At 47.5% G+C, this 20,944-nt stretch overlaps 1 protein-coding gene and 1 non-coding gene across 2 annotated transcripts in view; both read right to left on the reverse strand.

Moving 5' to 3' along the window:
- LOC127039354 (zinc finger protein 436-like) overlaps positions 1 to 20,944 on the reverse strand; it is a 131,216-nt gene that overhangs the window by 45,278 nt on the left and 64,994 nt on the right. The window lies entirely within an intron of this gene.
- On the reverse strand, positions 20,506 to 20,577 carry TRNAG-UCC (transfer RNA glycine (anticodon UCC)). Its single transcript has one exon. It is a non-coding gene; the product is annotated as a tRNA-Gly (tRNA).

Raw genomic sequence — 20,944 nt, forward strand, 5'->3', positions numbered from 1 at the left:
TGGTATAGACTCATAGACTCATAGGTCAGAAGGGACCAATCTGATCATCTAGTCTGACCTCCTGCACAAGGCAGGCCACAAAACCCCACCCATCCAATTTTATAACAACCCCTATCCCAGGACCGAGTTATTGAAATCCTCAAAAATGGTTTGAAGACCTCAAGCTGCAGGGAAACCACCAGCAAGTGACCCGTGCCCCACGCTGCAGGGGAAGGCGAAAAACCTCCAGGGCACCTGCCAATCCGCCCTGGAGGAAAATTCCTTCCCGACCCCAAATATGGCGATCAGCTAAACCCTGAGCATGTGGGCAAGAGTCACCAGCTAGCACCCAAGAAGGAATTCTCTGCAGCAACTCAGTACCCTTCGCATCCAACATCTCCCCGCAGACCATTGAGCAGACCTGTCTGGTGGTAATTCAAGATCAATTGCCCAAATTAACGATCCTATCATAACATCCTCTCCATATACTTATCAAGCTTTGTCTTAAAGCCAGGAAAGTCTTTTGCCCCTACTACTTCCCTCGGAAGGCTATTCCAGAACTTCACTCCCCTAATGGTCAGAAACCTTCGTCTAATTTCAAGTCTAAACTTCCTAATATCCAGTTTATACCCATTCGTCCTCGTGTCTACATTAGTACTAAACTTAAATAATTCCTCTCCCTCCCTAACGTTAACCCCCTTGATATATTTATATAGAGCGAGCATATCCCCCCTCAGCCTTCTTTTGGCCAGGCTAAACAAGCCAAGCTCTTTGAGTCTCCTTTCATAAGGCAGCTTTTCCATTCCTCGGATCATCCTCGTAGCCCGTCTCTGAACCTGTTCCAGTTTGAATTCATCCTTCTTGAACATGGGACACCAGAACTGCACACAGTATTCCAGATGGGGTCTCACCAACGCCTTATATAACGGCACTAACACCTCCTTATCCTTGCAGGAAATACCCCGCCTGATGCATCTGAAAATCGCATTTGCTTTTTTAACAGCCGTATCACATTGGCGACTCATAGTCATCCTGCTATCAACCAGTACCCCAAGGTCCTTCTCCTCCTCCGTCGCTTCCAACTGATGCGCCCCCAACGTATATCCAAAATTCTTATTATTAATTCCTAAATGCATGACCTTGCACTTTTCACTGTTGTATTTCATCCTATTTCTATTACTCCAGTTTACAAGGTGGTTCAGATCTTCCTGAATAGTATCCCTGTCCTTCTCCGTGTTAGCAATACCCCCCAGCTTCGTGTCATCCGCAAACTTTAGTAGCACATTCCCGCTCTTTGTGCCAAGGTCAGTAATAAAAAGGTTAAATAAGATCGGTCCCAAAACCGATCCTTGAGGGACTCCACTGGTGACCTCCTTCCAGCCCGACAGTTCACCTTTCAATACGACCCTCTGGAGTCTCCCCTTTAACCAGTTCCTTATCCACCTTACAACTTTCATATTCACTCCCATCTTTTCCAATTTAACTAACAGCTCCCCGTGCGGAACCGTGTCGAACGCCTTACTGAAATCTAGGTAAATTATATCTACCGCATTTCCTTTATCTAAGTAATCCGTCACCTTCTCAAAGAAGGAGATCAGATTGGTTTGGCACGATCTACCTTTAGTAAATCCATGTTGCAATTCGTCACAATTACCATTGACCTCTATGTCCTTAACTACTTTCTCCCTTAAAATTTTTTCCAAGACCTTACATACTACAGACGTCAAGCTAACAGGCCTATAATTACCCGGATCACTCTTATTCCCTTTCTTAAAAATAGGAACTACATTAGCAATCCTCCAGTCATACGGCACAACCCCCGAGTTTATCGATTGCTTAAAAATTCTCGCTAACGGGCTCGCAATTTCACGCGCCAGTTCCTTTAATATCCTCGGATGGAGATTGTCCGGGCCCTCCGACTTCGTCCCATCGAGCTGTTCAAGTACGGCCTCTACCTCAGTTGCGGTAATATCCACTTCCATATCCACATTCCCGTTTATCATCCCTCCATCATCGCAAGGTTCCTCACTAGTCTTATTAAAAACTGAGGCAAAGTACTTGTTTAGATGTTGGGCCATGCCTAGGTTATCTTTTACCTCCATTCCATCCTCAGTGTATAGCGGCCCCACTTCTTTCTTTGTTTTCTTCTTATTTATGTGGCTGTAGAACCTTTTACTATTGGTTTTGATTCCCTTTGCAAGTTCCAGTTCAATGTGGCTTTTAGCCTTCCTCACTTTATCCCTACATGTTCTGATCTCAGCATGGTAGCTTTCTTTACTGATCCTGCCTTCCTTCCACTCCCTGTAAGCTTTCTGCTTTTGTCTAATCCCCTCTCTGAGTTGTTTGCTCATCCAGTTTGGCCTACAACTCCTGCCCATGGTTTTTTTCCCTTTTCTCGGGATGCAGGCTTCCGACAGTCTCCGCAGCTGTGACTTAAAGTAATTCCAGGCCTCCTCCACATTTAAATCCACTAATTCCTCCATCCAATCCACTTCCCTAACTAATTTCCTTAACTCTTTAAAATTAGCCCTCGAGAAGTCAAAAACCCTAATCCCAGATCTACATTTGTTTATCCTTCCATCTAGTTTGAACTGAATCAGCTCATGATCACTCGAACCAAGGTTGTCCCCTACCACCATTTCTTCTACGAGGTCCTCACTGCTCACCAACACCAAATCTAAAATGGCATCCCCTCTGGTAGGTGCTTCAACTACTTGATGAAGAAATCCATCCGCTATCACATCCAGAAAAATCTGACCCCTATTATTCTTGCAAGAACTCGTCCTCCAGTCTATATCCGGGAAGTTGAAGTCCCCCATAATCACACATTTCCCCTTTGTGTTTACTTCATTAAAGACATTAAAGAGGTCTCTATCCATATCCCAATCCAATCCCGGCGGTCTGTAGCACACCCCAAGTATGAGTCAAAGGGATTCCTTTTCAATTACCATCATGAATCTCCCGCCACTCCAACAGCATTGGCTTCTGAGCGAGCCACAATAGCTTCTCCTCCCCATGTTCTATCCCTCCAGCTCCCAAAGTGTCACATTAAGCAGTGTTCTCAGCTCTCTGTGCTTAGGTATCATGCTTTGATCCTAAATCAGTCTCGTTGGGGCTGGAAATGAGTGTCACAGACCTAGAGGGGGAACTGGAAAGGATCCCAAACAGATGAATCTTTCTGTGCTTTAATCCCTGTTTCTGTCTTCTGGCAAAGTTGGTTTTAGGATTTTTCCAACTGAGCTGGGATTGTTTCCAGATGGGAAGGTTGGCTGATTTTCCCCATTATGATGATGGTAAAACCCTTGTAACTAGCATGACTGAATATTAATGAGATGGTGCTGAGTGAAGAAGGTTTGAATGGATCAGAGGACAGTGCAGTAGGAAAATCTTCTAATTTGGCATCATGAGATGTAAGATGCCCTGGAATTTCATTTTATATGATACTTATTTGCTTGTCTGTTGCGGGTTTTTCTCTCTTTCCTGAGGGAATTTGATAACATAACTGTATATTAGTTTTTTATGATAAGATGAAGTTCAGTTTTTTGGTGGAGTTTTAGACAACTGACCATTTACTTAAACAATAATTTCTTTTTGTGCTTGTCTTTTTTCCACTCCTCCATTATGACATGGACGAAGTTCAAGAGCAATTCAGTCGTCAGGAGCGAATACGCAAAGCTATTGGATGTACTATCAGAGAAACAGTCGCATTTTTAAAATTCTACATCTGACTGAGGAATGGAATTGAACAACAAACACTGTGATCATATAGTTTGGGTCAATATTGTCTCAGGTGATTCGAGGACAATATTCCACAGTAAGTGACTCGGAACTAAGCAAAATGCCCATGTATTTGGGTCGCAAGGCAGTTGTGGCCCAGGCCTACCAGGAGGTTACTTCTGAAGAGTTCTCTTTCCTAATCAAGTGCACATTGCGTATTATTTCAGAACACAGTTCCTATCTATGCAGAGATGGAGAAAATGGAAGTGGCATTTTTGTTGTGTCTACACCTTGTAGATGCTGCAAATTTGTATAAAATAAAATCTATTGTGAGTGTGAGTCAGCTGCAGCAGTAGATCTGTTTTTAATAGATACCTCACCTTTGGTAACTTACACGGCTCGTGAACCAGGCCTGTATCTGTGCCACCAGATTAAATAAATAAACTGGGCATGCTTCTTTGGGGCAGTGATTCCTTCCTGACTACTGAGATTTTTCTGTGATGTAGTAAAGGATTCTACTCCAGAGAAGTAAAGTTACCCTGACCGTGGCCAGAATTAGACTAGAGCTCAAGTAGAAATAATAGGCACCCAGTGTTTGATTTTTACCCCAGAGGTGGAAACTAGGGTAACCTTAGGCTCAGGTAAACTATTTAGGTTTAGAACACTACCTCCTAGTTCAGTGGCAGTGATTATGGTTCAGACAATGCTGTGGTAAGATATGAGGGAGTTGTCCTTTACCATTTGGATCCAAAGTTTTATGAGCCAAAGAAAGAAACAGTTGATGCCTTCAGAGGACAATCCTTCCCTATGGATCTCAGTATGGCTGTCTTGTTGGAGAAGAAGCACTTCCATGCTGTGCATGTGATGATAACCAACAAGGGAATAAATGTCAGACTCCCAAGCTCAGACTGCAGGCCTGACGAATGTTGAGTCCTGATTCTATGGATCTGTCTCTCAGTTTTGCTCATGTGTCTCATGAATTTGTATCACTTCTCCACCTCCTGCTACTTTGAAAGATTAAAATTGTGAAAATAGAATACACAAGGTTTTTCCTCATGATGAGAACACATTTGAGATGACGTCCACCAACACTTATGTCCGAAAACCCTGAGATAAATGAACTCCCAGAAATAGAAGGCACCTATGTTAGTACAGAACACAACTTTACACAAGGTCACTTGGTGGAAAAGGACAGTAAGAGAAAACTAACACCTATGATAAAATTGTGCAGCCTTCAAATATGTTATCAGTAATTAAATTAAACATTAAATAAAAATAAAATAAAACAATAATTAAATTAAACATTAATTAAACATAAAGTTTATTGCAGAATAAGAGACCGATTATGTGATAACCTGAACTACTTGGTAACAGAAAAGAATTAGATACGTTTATGTAGTATAGGTCCATCAGTGACTATTAGCCAAGATGGCAAAGCCTTTGACAGCCAGATGCTAGGAATGAATGATACGGGATGGATCACTCGCTAATTCATATGTTCATTCCCCCCCGAAGCATCTGGCATTGGCCACTGTCAGAAGACAGGATACTGGGCTAGACAGGTCATTGGTCTAACCCAGTATGGCCAGTCTTATGTTTCTGTCCCCGGTCTCCCCCGAGTAGTATGTGAAAGGTGACTAATCCTGTAAAGTTTAGTTGATGTAATTTACCCTCTTTGGACTAAGGAGTTCTAAAGTAAAACCTCACTCAAAGGGACTGGTATATGGCAGTATGTAGGAGAAATAGTGTATATCAAAATAAAGACCTAATATAGACTTTAATTCTTTCTATTTCAAATGGATTTTTGATAAGCTTTTAAAATAATGTTTCTGTTGAGAAAAACTTATGTAACCTTTTACCCCGTTATACTGTAACAGCCACTGAGATCTCCAGTTCTCTTGTTTGCAAACAGCATCTTGTTTGATGTCCTATCTGTCAGGAGGTGTCTTAATTTAAATTGGTGATGGGTACAAGATAGTAGCTTTTCTGATTTTTTAAGTTTTGGGTTTTTTGCAACCAGTTTTTTCAAGGGTGCCATGGCCCTTTTCAGTTTGAGGAGGCCTGCTCGTAGAGCACGTCCATTTAACCCTGAGACTAGGCTATGGAAACCTTCAGAACTTTTGTTTTTGATAACTTCGGGGTCCTACATCCATGCTGCATGTGGTTTGCTACAATGAATACTTTAAGGAAACTTCTAGGTGAAGTGAGACTTTACCAAAGTGACTTTGGTCCAAATGTTCCTCACTTCAACTGGCTCAGGACACATTGTGTGTATCCAAGGAGTTTTCACACCTGATTTGCCAGGACACGTCAGGGAATCACTGCAAAGTGAGGTATGGTGGAATCATCAGTTTTAAAGATCAAGATAAAGGTAAAAGTCCTTTACCTTTGAGGTTAGCAAGCTGTCTGACAGAGACTGATATACCATGACCCCAAGACTGATCCCCTCTGGGGAAGGGAGTCACTTCATCAATAGGCTATGACAGCCTGGACTAGTATGCCTGTACTTAAAATAGCACACTAGCCTGGCGTGCTGGTGCAGCTATGCCATTGCCTGGTTCCTTCACTGCAGCTACACCTCTGCTCCACTCCCTTGGCATTCTAGTAACTTACCGTTCCTTTTTCTATTGTTTCTCTTTTGTTTTTATTTGCTGGAAGACATAAGAATGGCCAGACTGGGTCAGACCAAAGGTCCATCTAGCCCAGTATCCTGTCTTCTAACTGGCCAATGCCAGGTTCCCCAGAGGGAATGGGGAATGAATAGAACAGGTAATCATCAAATGATCTATTCCCTGTCACCCATTCCCAGCTTCTGGAAAACAGAGGCTAGGAACGCAATCCCTGCCCATCCTGGCTAATAGCCATTGATGGACCTATGTTCCATGAATTTATCTAGTCTTTTTTGAACACTAATATAGTCTTGGCCTTCACAGCATCCTTGGGCAAGGATTTCCACGGGTTGACTGTTTGTTGTGTGATTAAATACTTCCTTTTGTTTGTTTTAAACCTCCTGCCTAATAATTTCATTTGACAATCCCTAGTTCTTATATTAAGAGAAGGACTAAATAATGCTTCCTTATTTACTTCCCCTACACCAGTCATGATTTTATAGACCGCTATCATATCCCCTCTTAGTCGTGTCTTTTCCAAGCTCAAAAGTCCCAGTCTTGTTAATCTGTCCACATATGGAAGCGTTTCATACCCCTAATCATTTTGTTGCCCTTTTCTGAACCTTTTCCAATTCCAATATATCTTATGGGATGGGGCAACCACATCTGCACGTAGTATTCAAGGTGTGGGCATACCATGGATTTTTATATAGAGACAATATGGTATTTTTAAACCACCAGCTGCACGTTTGCTGTCACGTTGCCCAGGATGTCATTAACACATCACGAATGCCAGTGCAGTTAATTCACAGTTTCCTTATGTGCTGTCTGCCATGGATAGGAGCAACGTTAGATTACTTTTGGCATTCACGTAACAGCTGCACACAATGGACTATCACTTTTGAGCTTGGGTAACAAGCCCTGGTGATGGGATCGCATCTTCATGCAGGTCTGCAATGAAGAGCAGTGACTACAGAGTTTTTGGATGAGGAAAGCCACCTTCCTGGAACCATCTGCAGAGCTCGCCCCAGCACTGAGGTGCATGGACACCCAAATGAGAGCTGCCCTCTCTGTGGAGAAGCACATGGCAATCACAGTGTGGAAGCTGGTGACTCCAGACTTCTGCCAGTCGGCTGCAAATCAGTTTGGAGTTGGGAAGTAAACTGTTGGGGCCATGTTAACGCAAGTGTGTAGGGCCGTTAATCGCATCTTGCTATGAAGAACTGTGACTCTTGGCAATGGGCATGACATAATGGGTGGCTTTGCAGAAATGGGTTTCCCTAACTGCAGAGGGCCAACAGATGGCATGCATCTCACAATTTTGGCACTGGACCACCTTGCAACATAATAAATCAATAGGAAGGAGTATTTTTCTATGGTGTTGCCAGCTCTTGTGTTTCACTGAGAGCATTTCACTGACATCATCACGGGGTGTTCTAGAAAGGTGCAAGACGCACGTATCCAGGAACACTGGCCTGTACAGAAAGCTGCAAGTGAGGACTTTCTTTCCAGACCAGAAGATTAAAGTGAGGGATGTTGAAATGCCCATAGTGGTCCTGGGAGACCCGACATACCCCTTAATGCCATGGCTCACAAAACCGTACACGGGAAGCCCGGATAGCAGTAACAGCGTTTCAACAGTAGGCTCAGTGCAGGATGACCATGGAATGTGCATTTAGCAGATTAACTGCATGCTGGCGATGCCTTTATGGCAGGTTACACCTCAATGAGGAAAATATTCCCATGGTCATAGCCGTCTGTTCTATGTGGCACAATATTTGTGACGGTAGGGGGGAAAAGTTTGCTGGGGTGCAGTGCAGAGGCAGATGGCCTGGCTGCTGATTTGGAGTGGCCAGATCCCAGGGCTGTTAGAGGGGCACAACCAGGGCAATTCACATCAGGGAGGCTTTGAGGCAACACTTTGAAAATGAGAAGCAGTGATGTATATTACTATGCTCGGGACTGCAGTGGTTAATGAAATCAAGTTTTGCTAGGAAGCACTTTGTGATTGTTGTGGCCTAGGAGCCCAGTAAGCAAATGATTAAACTGCTAGTGTATGTCTTGCTGCCACCTGCTATCACAATTTGCAGAAAACAAATAAAGATTATCATTCAAAAATGTTTATTGCACAGAAACCACAACACCCCCCCCCCACATGCTTGGTGGGAAAGGAGGGATCAGGGAAGGGCTGACTTTCAGAGCTGTGCGTAAGTCCGGCTTTCATTTGAAAAGGTGTCTGTGGGGGAGGAATGAATGAGAAAGAAGTCCCAGAAAGCGTAAAGGAATTCACAGGTGGATTTTGGGGATGGCATAGGAAAGAGTTCGGAATGTGTTGAAGGGGAGGGCAGGAATATATTTGCTCAGTCTGGAGCATTATGAAGGACTTCAGCATCTCAGTTTGCTCCTCCATAATTTTAATCATCCTCTCAGTAGCATCCTTAACAAACGACTCATTTTCTTTTCTGTCTTGCCTTTCAATTTCTCTCCACTCCACGTGTTACCTCTTTTCTGCATCAGAGTATTGCTGCAGCTCCCAGAACATGTGCTCCTTTCTCTGTCTTGGGTGCTTTCTTATGTAGCAGAGGCACTCCGCCGGTCAGTAGGAGATGCCTCTGAAGGCCACATCTGCAGAAGCACAAGGAACAAAACAAGAGAAGCATGATTGTTAAGTATACACACAACATTGAAACAGTACAGTAAAATACACCTCATAGCATACCAATCATTTTCTCACCCTTGAGACGCACACAGGTTAGCAAACATGCCAAGCATGGTGAATTTACCCTGGAGCAAAGAGCGTTGTACATGGGGAGAAAAACAATGTGAAAAGGTCGCTGTGCAGTTAACTAGGGACATTATTCTAACTTTCCCTACCCTTTTCCACAGGTGTGTGTGTGTGGGGGGGACATTGTAGCAGATATCTTGCTCCTGAGAGTAAGCAGGGAAGCATAGGTACATCTACTACATGCTAGCAACTTCCAACCCGGTCCCTATGCTGCTTTCCTGTGTGCCACTTTGGTCCCTGTGCAAGTGATTGCAGAATGGTGCGGGAAAATGTCCTTCAATGGGGGAAGGAATGAAGCAGCTCTGTCAAGGAACCTTTGGCAGAGGATTGGCAAGTACCTCCAGAAAAGTTTCCTAGAGATCTTTCTGGAGGATTCACATGAAATCTCGGTGTACATCAACATCCTGTTCCGCTGTAATGCTTGGCTGCATAGAGAAGTGTCCAGCATGCAGAAACATAGGCAAGCTTTTACATTTCTATGCCCTCAACCCGCTCTGCACTTCACAAAGCAAAACCATTTACCAGGGGTCTCCTCAGCAACTGCTGAGATTGTCTAGACACCTCTAGAGTGGAGAACTGCTCCTGACAATGCATCACCGGGTGACCCCGCCATGGGCTCCACTTTGTTGTTTAACTACCCCTGTTCGTCAATGACTTTGCCTTCTGGGTTAGGTCCACTTTCTGCCGGCTCCAGTCCTGCTGAAGTATCCACAGGGCTCTTGGTGGTGGAAGTGGGGTCACAGTTGAGGATAGCATCCAGCTCCTTATAGAAGTGGCAGGTCTTCAGCACAGCACCGGAGCGAAGCCTTGGCTTCCGGTACACTTGTCTCAGCTTCTTGATCTTTGCTCTGCACTGCACCGTGTCCCAAGTGTAGCTTTTTTCACGCACGCCTCAAGAAATCTGCCCCTAGGTATCAAAATTCCCACAGCTAGAGTACAGCAGGGACTGCACAGCTTCCTCTCCCTAAATACTGAGCAGATCCAGCACTGGGGTCATTCCGGGTGATAAGTACACAAAGCCTGGCTGAATTTATTACAGAAAGACTCATTACTGGGGCTCATTGTCAAAATGCTGCTTCAAATCCTCCCTGATTCAAATAGCCCCCACATTGTGTGCCTCTAATACCCTGGTATCTGGCTGCTCAAAATCAGCCGCTAGGCGATCCACTCGATGTGCCACCCCTGGGGAAACTTTTCCCCCTTAGCTTCACAAATATTATGCCATGCATAGCAGGCTGCTATGACCATGGGAATATTTTCCTCCCTGAGATCTGACCTGCCGTAATGGCAGAACCAGTGTGCCTTTAATCTGCCAAACATACATTGAATGGTCATTCTGCACCTGCTCACTCTATTACTGAAGTGCTCCTTGCTGCTGTCAAGGTTTCCGGTGTAAAGCTTCATGAACTATGGGAGTAAGGGGTAGGCTGGGTCTCCCAGGATCACTATGGGCATTTCAACATCCCCCAGTGGAATATTCTGGTCTGGATATTAAGTGTCTGCTTACATTTTTCTGTACAGGCCAGTGTTCCAGAGGATGCGTGTGTCATTCACCTTCCGTGACCATCCCGTGAAACAACCCTGGTGATCCACAAGTGCCTGCAATACCTTAGAGAAGTAGCCCTCTCTATTGAGATCCTCCCTTGCAAGATGGTACGGGGCCAAAATTGTGATATTGCGTTCCATCTATCACCCTGCCACGGTGAGGGAATCCCATTGCCACACTGCCATGCAATACTGCATGCACTTTTCCCAAAGTCACAGTCCTTCGTAGCAGGATGTGATTAAGGGCCCTGCACACTTGTATGACTGCAACCCCCATGGAGGGCTTCCAAACTGCAAACTGATTCACAACTGACCAGTAGCAGTCTGCAGTTGCCAGCTTACACACAGCGATGTCCACACTCTTCTCCACAGAGAGGGCAGCTCTCATGTTGGTGTCTTTCCACTGCAGGGCAGGGGCAAGCTCCATACACGGTTCCAGGGAAGTGGCTTTGCACATCTGAAAATTTTTAAGCCACTGCTTGTCATTCCATACCTGCATAACAATGCGATCTCACCTCTCAGTGTTTGTTTCTCAAGCCCAATAGGAACAAGTCCACTGTGTGCAACTGCTCAATGAAAGCCAAAAGTAATCTGGAATTGTTTCTTTCCATGACACACAGCAGGGAAGGTATCAAAGATTCCTAGTCAAATTCACAGCTCAGGAAATACTTCAAGATCAGCCACGTTTTGTTCATAACACATCACAAGACTGGTGAGCAGTGCAGGACCCATGCTTTCAGGCAGAGACGATGGGCGCACAGTTTAGGGAGGCTGTTGAAAAATGGCATGAAACGTAGTTGGAAGCCCATTGAATGATGGGACAGCAAAAAACTGAATCATTGAACGATGAGCCTGCACCCTTGATGCATTGCGATCCATTCCCCATTCCCACAACTCCTAGCGGCACAAGGTGGCAAATTGCATGGTGGGATAATGACACATGGTGCGCTACTCTCTCAATGCTAGAGCACCAACCGTGGACCAGCTCTGCCAACACAAGGAGCATTGTGTGACCATGCACAAGCGATGTAATTATAGCAGTGTATGATCGTCGGGGAGGGGGATTACCCCTATGCCGCTGGGAGGACTCTGGCTGTCAGCAGAGTGACGGCACTGAAATGCTAGAGTGGCTTATGTGTAGACATATGTTTAATCAGCAGATCAGCGAGCCTCCCAAGCTGGAGTGAATTGGAGTTGGGAAGCATGTTGTCCTCCTGAGATTCACTGGCTCAAGAAGTGCTGCATTACTAGGGAGATGGTCGTAATCTGACCCTCCCCTGCAGCCTGCACACCCCCCGCTGAAGAGCCAAGATAGAGCATTCATTTGATCCAGTTTCTCTCCAGAGAGCCAGCGCACAGACATCTACACCCCAGCACCCCCATAGCCAGCCTGTCCTGAACCCCCACACACTCACCATACACCCTGAGACATTGGGCCCCCAGTAATCCCAGCCCCACCATGCTCCCCGGGACAGGGGCTCCCCTGTAACACCAACCCCCACTGTGCACCCTGAGATATGGGGTCTCCAATAATCCCGCCTCCCCCATTCACCCTGGGACATGGGGTCTCCATTAACCCTACCCCTCACCATACCCCCCAGCACATGGGGTCCCCAGTAACCCAGGCCCTCGCAATGCACTCTCGGCATACGGGGTCTCCAGGAACCCAGGGCCCATGACACATCCTGGGAAACGGAGTTCCCAGTAACCATACACATTGGACATAAGGTCCCCAGTAACGCTGCCTCCCACTAGGCACTGAAACAGGGGCTCCCCAGTAACCCTGCCCACCATCACACACCTCCAGCACATGGGGGCCCAGGTAACCCAGCCCCAAACCATGCTCACCAGGACATGAAGTCTCCAGTAACCATGCCTCCTCACCAAGCACCCCAAGCACATGTGCTCCCCAGTAACCCCACCCCCCACTATGGATTGTGAGACTGGGGCTCCCCAGTAATCCCACCCACCACCACACAGCCCCACCACATGGGATCCCTAGTAACCTGGCCCCCATCATGAACCTTCAGCACATGGGGTCCCCAGTAACCCGCCCCTCCCCCCGTACCTTGCACCCAAGGACATGGGATTATACAACTGCATTTGCTCCAATCCCTCAGACAAACACCAACAAGATCTCTATAAAGCATTCTTAAAACTACAATACCCACCTGTTGAAGTGAAAAAACAGATTGACAGAGCCAGAAGAGTACCCATAAGTCACCTACTACAAGACAGGCCCAACATAGAAAATAACAGAACGCCACTAGCCGTCACCTTCAGCCCCCAACTAAAACCTCTCCAGTGCATCATCAAGGATCTACAACCTATCCTGAAAGATGATCCCTCACTCTCCCAGATCTTGGCAGACAGGCCTGTCCTTGCCCCCCAACCTGAAACAAATACTCACCAGCAACCGCAGACCATAGAACGAAAACACTGACCCAGGAACCTATCCTTGCAACAAAGCCTGATGCCAACTCTGTCCACATATCTATTCAAGTGACACCATCATAGGACCTAATCACATCAGCCACGCCATCAGGGGCTCATTCACCTGCACATCTACTAACGTGATATATGCCGTCATGCACCAGCAATGCCCCTCTCCCATGTACATTGGCCAAACTGGACAGTCTCTACGCAAAAGAATAAATGGACACAAATCTGACATCAGGACCATAACATTCAAAAACCAGTGGGAGAACACTTCAACCTCGTTGGTCACTCAGTAACAGACTTAAAGGCAGGGCTGGTAAAACCATTTAGGCGGCCGCCGGCACTGGGATTTGGAGGGGCGCCATTTTCTTCGGCAGCAACCGTGGCGGCTGGATCTTCGGCTGCCCCGGGTCGCTGCCAGCATTTAGGCAGAGGGAGCTGGGGCAAGGGAGCACGGGGAGGGCCACCTGCAGCAAGTAAGGGGTGGGGCGGCACGCACGGCTGCTTCACTGCCCCGCCTCCTCCCTGAGCACGCCATGGCTGCTTCACTTCTCCCACCTCTCAGACTTGTGGCGCCAATCAGCTTAGGTGCTGCAAGCCTGGGAGGCAGGAGAAATGAAGCATCGATGGTGTGCTTGGGGTGCTCGTGCGCGGAGCAGGAGTGAGCTGGGGTGGGGGGCTGCCTCAGGGCAGAGGGTGGGGGCTGGGGAGCTGCTGCAAGGGGGGCACCTCAGGGCGGAAGCTGCCACGGTGGAAGGGGGCTCCTCAGGGCGGGGGCGCAGGGGGGGTGCAAGGTGGAAGTTTCGCCTAGGGCGTGAAACATCCTTGCATTGGCCCTGCTTAAAGGTGGCAATTTTGAATCAGGAAAGTGTCAAAAACAGACTCCAACGAGAAACTGCTGAACTAGAATTAATTTGCAAGCCAGATTAATTTGCAAACTATTCAAACTTGGTCTTGAGTAGAGACTGGGAGCGGCTGGGTCATTACGCACATTGAATCTATTTCCCCACGTTAAGTATCCTCACAGCTTCTTGTCAACTATCTGGAATGGGCCATCTTGATTATCACTACAAACGTTTTTTTCCTCCTGCTGATAATAGCTTATCTTAGAGTTGGTATGGCAACTCCCACCTTTTCATGTTCTCTGTATGTGTATATATATATATTCTTACTATATGTTCCATTCTGTGAATCTGATGAAGTGGGGTGTAGCCCACGAAAGCTTACAGTCAAATAAATGTGTTAGTCTGTAAGGTGCCACAAGTACTCCTGTTCTTTTTGCGGATGTGGACTGACACAGATGCTGATCTGAAACCTGCCAGTGTCTCAGGTTCAGAGGAAAGGATGGATTCGGGCTGTACGCAGCAGAGCAGCCTTGTGAATAGACCCCGAGACACTTTGGACATGTCATGTGATCTCTTAGTGAGCTCTGATGCATGTGATGCCTTAGGGATGCAGAAATTGGTAGTTGGAAATCAGAAGAACTGTAGTTCAGACATGCTAATAGGAACTGGTTGTGTCTCTTTAAGGCCGAGGTTCTCAAACTGGGGGTTGGGACCCCTCAGGGGGTTGTGAGGTTATTACATGGGGGAGGTCATGAGTTGTCTGCCTCCACCCCAAGACCCGCTTTGCCTCCAGCATTTATAATGGTATTAAATATATTAAAAAGTGTTTTTAATTTATTAAGAGGTGTAGTGGGGTGGTTACCCGCTCCTGCCCTTTGGGGCTTAAAACAGCCCAGGAGGGGGCTGTGGCTGGGGCAAGAAGGGCTTAAACACTGCAGCTCTAAAAGCTGGGTTGATTGGGGAAGCAGCCGCAGCTGGGCTACACCCTAATCAGGCCACAGCTGGCCTGTATAAAAAGCCCAAGGAAGCCGGGGCAAACAGTTTCCCTCTACTGGGAGAAAGATCTGGCTGCTTAGAAGCTAGAGATATGGTATCTAGAGTGGAGCAGAGCTGGGGAGCTCCAGCCTGAAAAGCCCCTGGCTGTGACCTAGCATAAGGCCAAGCAGTACTGGAGGTTCCAAGGGTAGGCAAAGGCAGCAGGTCCAAACCCCTTTGCCTATGATGAGTGGCTGATGCTGCAGTCTGCCCCAGTGAACAGGGGCTAGATGGAGACTGGGCAGTAGCCAAGACTGGGGCTAGTGGGTTGAGGGTTCCCCAGGGAGGGGAGACCCAGAATGGAGGGGTACTGCCAGAGAGCAGCACCCCAGTTAAAAGGGCACCAGGGTCCAGGGAGGGGCACAAGGGCCAGAGGACAGGCAGATCACGGGCCTGCAGACAGTGCTCCTGGCTGGCAGTGAGCTAATTCCTGAGGACAACCAGCAGGAGGTGCCGCAAGGGTGAGTCTGCACATCTACATGGAGGGGTTGCACTCAGAGGCTTGCTGTGTGAAAGCCGGCCCAAAACTTTGAGAACCACTGCTTTAAGGCATGGCGTCCCTGCGAGTTACCTAGCTGACAAGGATTAAACAGCTCTTCCCATAGCTGTTGGCACAGAGGATGCAACTAGACAGCCAATAAATTCTGTTAAGCAGGAACGCTCAGATTTTGCCACTCCAGCGCCGGATGGGGAGTACAGAGGGAGCGCAGTGGCAGAGCGCATGCTTTGCACATATGCTTTAGTCTAATAATTCCCCAGATTCCCTACGCTAAAATTGTCACTATTTCAGGGCAGGGCACGGCTCCAACATTTATATGAAGTTGGGCTCTTATCTCGCCAGAGACGTCTACGGTGTTTATACCACAATCACCTCCATGTTCATCGCCTGATACATGGGATTTCAAGATTCCTGGGACTCTCTGGGGAAGGGAGTTTTATTTAATATTTTCAAAGGGGTTTTTTTCCCCAAAAAATATTCCCATAGAGTCTTTGGTAAGTTCATATTGAAAATGGTTATTAATGTGGGGCCTCCACAGCAAGCGTCAGCTGCTGAAAAGCAGACTCAGGCTACTGCAGTCTCTGAACAGCAGTAAGCTGGGCAGAGGTGGTGCGTGACAGTAATGCTGGCTGACAGGGAGCTGCAGTTGGGTGATGGAGTACATGACTCTGCAATAGGAGGCCCCAGGCTGGCTTGAGCTAGCCAGGACCCCATTTTTTGTTTCATTTCCTGTCTCCAGCACTGGGGGCTCATCCTGGGATAATGGGAGCCCCCTGGATCCCCACACCACTGCTGCCACCCAGCTCAGGCATGCATGGGGGCTGGGAGGCTGCCTCCCATGCAGGGTAGAGGCTGATTGTGTCTCTGTATCTTCAGTCCAGGGCACAACCTCTGCTGCACAAGATGTGGCCCTGTTGCAAAGGCATTCCCTGTGAACCCCCCAGCCCCACCCCAGGAGAGAGTGCTGGGTCCTCAGGGGTGGGGAGGAGAATCTGCTTTCCCTGTGGCCACAGGATGTGCTGGGAAAAGCAGGACTGGGGGTGTGTCCTACAGGGAGGGCTGCATAGCTTAGTTGTAGGGTGTGTCCTTCCCCTGCATTAGGCCCTGGGTTTAATCCTTAGTGTCTCCAGATCCTTTTGTCCTGAACAGCTGTGATGATCTAATGGGATAAGGGGTTGGACTCAGTATGTACTGGGCTTTCCCTGCACAAGCTCAATAATTCCTGTTCACTGCCGGAGGGACACATCAGTCTCATGGAAGGTCAGTGGGGTTTGTGCTTCTAAATCCCCTTGGCTCTATGGCGATTCCTGCCCCCTGTGCCTCTTGGGATCACGGTTAATGACGGAGAAGGAGGGAACCCCTGAGTCCTGGAGGGAAAGGTCCCATCAGCACAGAGTGAATACGTAGAGAGCAGAGCTGTGGGTGATTTACGCCCTGCAGGGACACGGCCCCCTTGAGTGAACAGGAGGCCCATACAATGGGTTTGGGATGCTGCTGCTGATGGAGAGGAGAAAATCCTGGAGTAAATGAAAGCTGAGACCCAGGGAGGGTCAGGTGAATGGCAGCTCCATGCAGAGCCCCGGTGCTCAGACACCCCAAGTCTAGGGGAATGGGGGTGGGTTCTGAGGGACACAGAGGAGCTGAAGTCCCTCAGCATTATGTGAACTAGGCACTGGGGAGTTAGGGTGACCATATGTCCCATTTTGGCCAGGACAGTCCCTTTTTAAAGCCCTGGTCCAGCCGTCCTGATGATCAGCTGGCAGGAGCAAATGGGCCCAATGCCAACTTTTGACAGAAAAGTGGGGCACACACTGCTAGTGGGGGGAAGCAAGCAACAATTCCAGCCCAGGGGGCTTGCAACAGGGCTTTGGTGAGAAGTGATGCCAGCCCCGCATGGAGGGGGGAGCAGGGCTTGGGTAAGGATCAAAGCCAGTCCCGTGCAGGGGGAGCAGGCTGGGCTCAGACAAGAGCTCTGCAGTGGGGGGAAACAGGGCTTGGGCCAGAAGCTCAGGCCAGCCCCACGTGGTGTTCCCTTTTCGCTTTGGGAACTATGGTCACCCTATGCAGAGTGACAGGGTTTAACACCCTGCCCAGCTGGGGCGAAGAGAATCAGCATCTACCGAGGGCTAGGATGGAGCTGAGCAGGAGGCACGTTGGAACCGAAGAACCTGGGGAACATTTCAATCCTTATCTTTTATTGTTTGCTTTAGGATTTTGTAGATTCAATGACTGCAGCCTCTGCTCCCAGGTCTCTCCCAAGCACATAACATTTCTTTACAAAACACTAAAGATTTTAGCAGAAACAAGTGAAACAAAACGGCCACTCGCTGGTGCCGGAATGAAAAGCCCCATGATTCCTCTGTGTGTGTTGACTCCGAAAAGGGATTCGGGTCCATTCACTTCATTGCTGTGCTGGTAACATAGCAGGACAAAGCTATTTCCATGATTGTGGCTCTGGGTGTGACGAGGCTTTAATCTTATTAAAATGGAACACTGGGTTATTAGCAGCAGCTTCCCAAAGGCAATTCCAATTGGTTCCTCCCAGAGACAGGAGGTCGGGCAACAGGGAATCTCTCTGGGTCCCATGGTCAGTTCTCCAGGCTTTCTTTCTCCCTCCCGGACACTGTCACATGCCCCCACTAGTAATGAGCCAGTAGATATAAATTGATCATCAGTAAGTTTAGGCTTGAAAATAGATGAAGGTTTCTAATCATCAGAGGAGTGAAATTCTGGAACAGCCTCCAGTGGGGGCAAAAAACCCAACTGGCTTCAAGACTGAGCTTGATAAATTTCTAGAGAGGATGGTATGATGGGACTGCCTAAAATGGCATGTGGCCCATCAGCCACTGCCCGTAGCAAATACCCTCAGCAGCTGGAGACGAGACACTCGATGGCTTTGAGTTACTGATCACTCTAAAACTGGGGTCGGCAACCTTTCAGAAATGGGGTGCTGAGTCTTCATTTATTCACTCTAAGGTTTTGCGTGCCACTCAGGGCCGGCTTCAGCTTTCTGCTGCCCCAAGTGGCGAGAAGAAAAGTTAAAAAAAAAAAAAAAAAGGCCGATCGGTGGCACTTGGGCAGGAGTTCAATATTGCGCAACTTCATTCTTCCGTGGCAATTCGGCAGCTGGTCCTTCGCTCCCTCTCTCCCTCTTCGGCAGCTCTTCGGCGGCAGCTCGAGAGGGACGGAGGGACCAGCTGCCGAATTCCTGCCAAAGACCCGGGGTGCCGCCCCGATACCGGACGGAGTGCCACCTTTTTGTATTGGCCACCCCAAGCACCTGCTTCCTTCGCTGGTGCCTGGAGCCAGCCCTGGTGCCAATAATACATATTAACGTTTTTAGAAGGTCTCTTTCTATAACTCTAACATATAACTAAACTATTGTTGTATGTAAAGTAAATAAGATTTTTAAAATGTTTAAGAAGCTTCATTTAATATTAAATTAAAATGCAGAGCCCCCCGGACCGGAGGCCAGGATCCAGGCAGTGTGAGTGCCACTGAAAATCAACTCGTGTGCTGCCTTCGGCACCCATGCCATAGTTTGCCTACCTCTACTATAAAACATAGGCTGATAGACTTTAAGGTCAGAAGGGACCATCCTGATCATCTAGTCTGAGCTCCTGCACATCGCGGGTCACAGAACCTCACCCACCTTCTCCTGTAATAGACCCAGAACCTCTGGCTGAGTAACTGAAGTCCTCAAATCATAGTTTAAAGACTCCAAGTTTTAAACCTGCAAGTGACCTGCTTCCTGAGGGGGAAGGAGAAAAAAAAGCCAGAGTCTATGACAATCTGACCTGGGGGAAAATTCCTTCCCAACCCCAAATATGGTGATCAGTTAGACCCTGAGCATGTGAGTGAGACCCACCAGCCAGACATCTGGGAAACAATTCTCTGTAGTGACTCACATCCCTCCCCATCTAGTGTCCCATCAGCAGCCATTGGGGATATTTGCTGCTAGCAATCACAGATCGGCCACATGCCATTGCAGGCTGTCCCATCCTTCCATCCCCTCCATAAACTTATCAAACTCAGTCTTGAAAGCCAGTTAGGTTTTTTGCTCCTACTGCTTCCTCTGATGATTAGTGGATACATATCAGATATTAGGAATGGCAATATACAAAAACCTGTAGGAGAACACTTCAGTCTCCCTGGCCACACTATAGCAGACCTTAAGGTGGCCATCCTGTAGCAAAAAAACTTCAGGACCAGACTTCAAAGAGAAACTGCTGAGCTTCAGTTCATCTGAAAATTTGATACCATCAGCTCAGGATTAAACAAAGACTGTGAATGGCTTGCCAACTACAAAAGCAGTTTCTCCTCCCTTGGTTTTCACACCTCAGCTGCTAGAAGAGGGCCTCATCCTCCCTGATTTAACTAACCTCATTATCTCTAGCCTGATTCTGGCCTGCATATTTATACCTGCCTCTGGAAATTTCTACTACATGCATCCGACGAAGTGAGTATTCACCCACGAAAGCTCATGCTCCAAAACGTCTGTTAGTCTATAAGGTGCCACAGGACTCCTTGCTGCTTTTACAGATCCAGACTAACATGGCTACCCCTCTGATACTTGATATTCGATGATTAGAAACTTTCATCTAATTTCAAGGCTAAACTTGCTGCTGGCCATCTGTTCTTGTGTCCACATTGGCACTTAAGTTTTCTTTATGTCATTGTTATTGGAACTCAAAAGAATCTGTAGCAGCAAAAACTGTGTTTCCCCCTTTCTCCCCATCATGCCTGAGCGTGATACAAACACCTCACACCGCTGGAATTATAACATTGAAGACAAGGAGCTACATACAGATGCATGTTCCCACAAGTAGCAAAGAATCCTGTGGCACCTTATAGACTAACAGACGTTTTGGAGCATGAGCTTTCGTGCTTCCTACAGCTGGCTGCATAGTCCTGCCCGCTGCGTATTTAGTGACCTGCTGGGATTTTGGACATTAATTCTCTCATTCCATTGAGAATGTGATCATCACACAATGTGACTGAAATTAAACCAATTCCAGAGAAGGCAAAATAAAGAAAAAAAAAACTTATTACTGCATTGGCCGGGAATCGAACCCGGGTCAACTGCTTGGAAGGCAGCTATGCTCACCACTATACCACCAATGCATCTGGCAAAACCTATTCTCCTTGATTTCTCATGTACTAGCAAAATGATTCATTGCAGCACCGCTAATGAGCAGGAGGTGGGGGGGGCTGGAGGCAGCCTGGCAGCTGTGAGCAGAGACAGGTTCCCAGAGGGACTGACAGATGGTTTTAAGGGTCTTCGTCTGTCACCTTCTAGTGGGTGTGTGGGACATGGAGGCAGCCCCCGCTCCTGGGTCTGCTGAGGACATAAAGTTTCTGTGCAAAATAACAAAACTTTTCACCAAAAAGGGGGGAGGAAATGGCCACACGATGGCGCCAGGACACAAGGAATGTAACACAACAAGCTTCCTCTGGGGCAGTGACTGCCAGGTGATTGATCCCCCTCTCC

Source organism: Gopherus flavomarginatus, chromosome 23, assembly GCF_025201925.1.
Source record: "Gopherus flavomarginatus isolate rGopFla2 chromosome 23, rGopFla2.mat.asm, whole genome shotgun sequence".
Taxonomy (NCBI): Eukaryota; Metazoa; Chordata; order Testudines; family Testudinidae; genus Gopherus; species Gopherus flavomarginatus.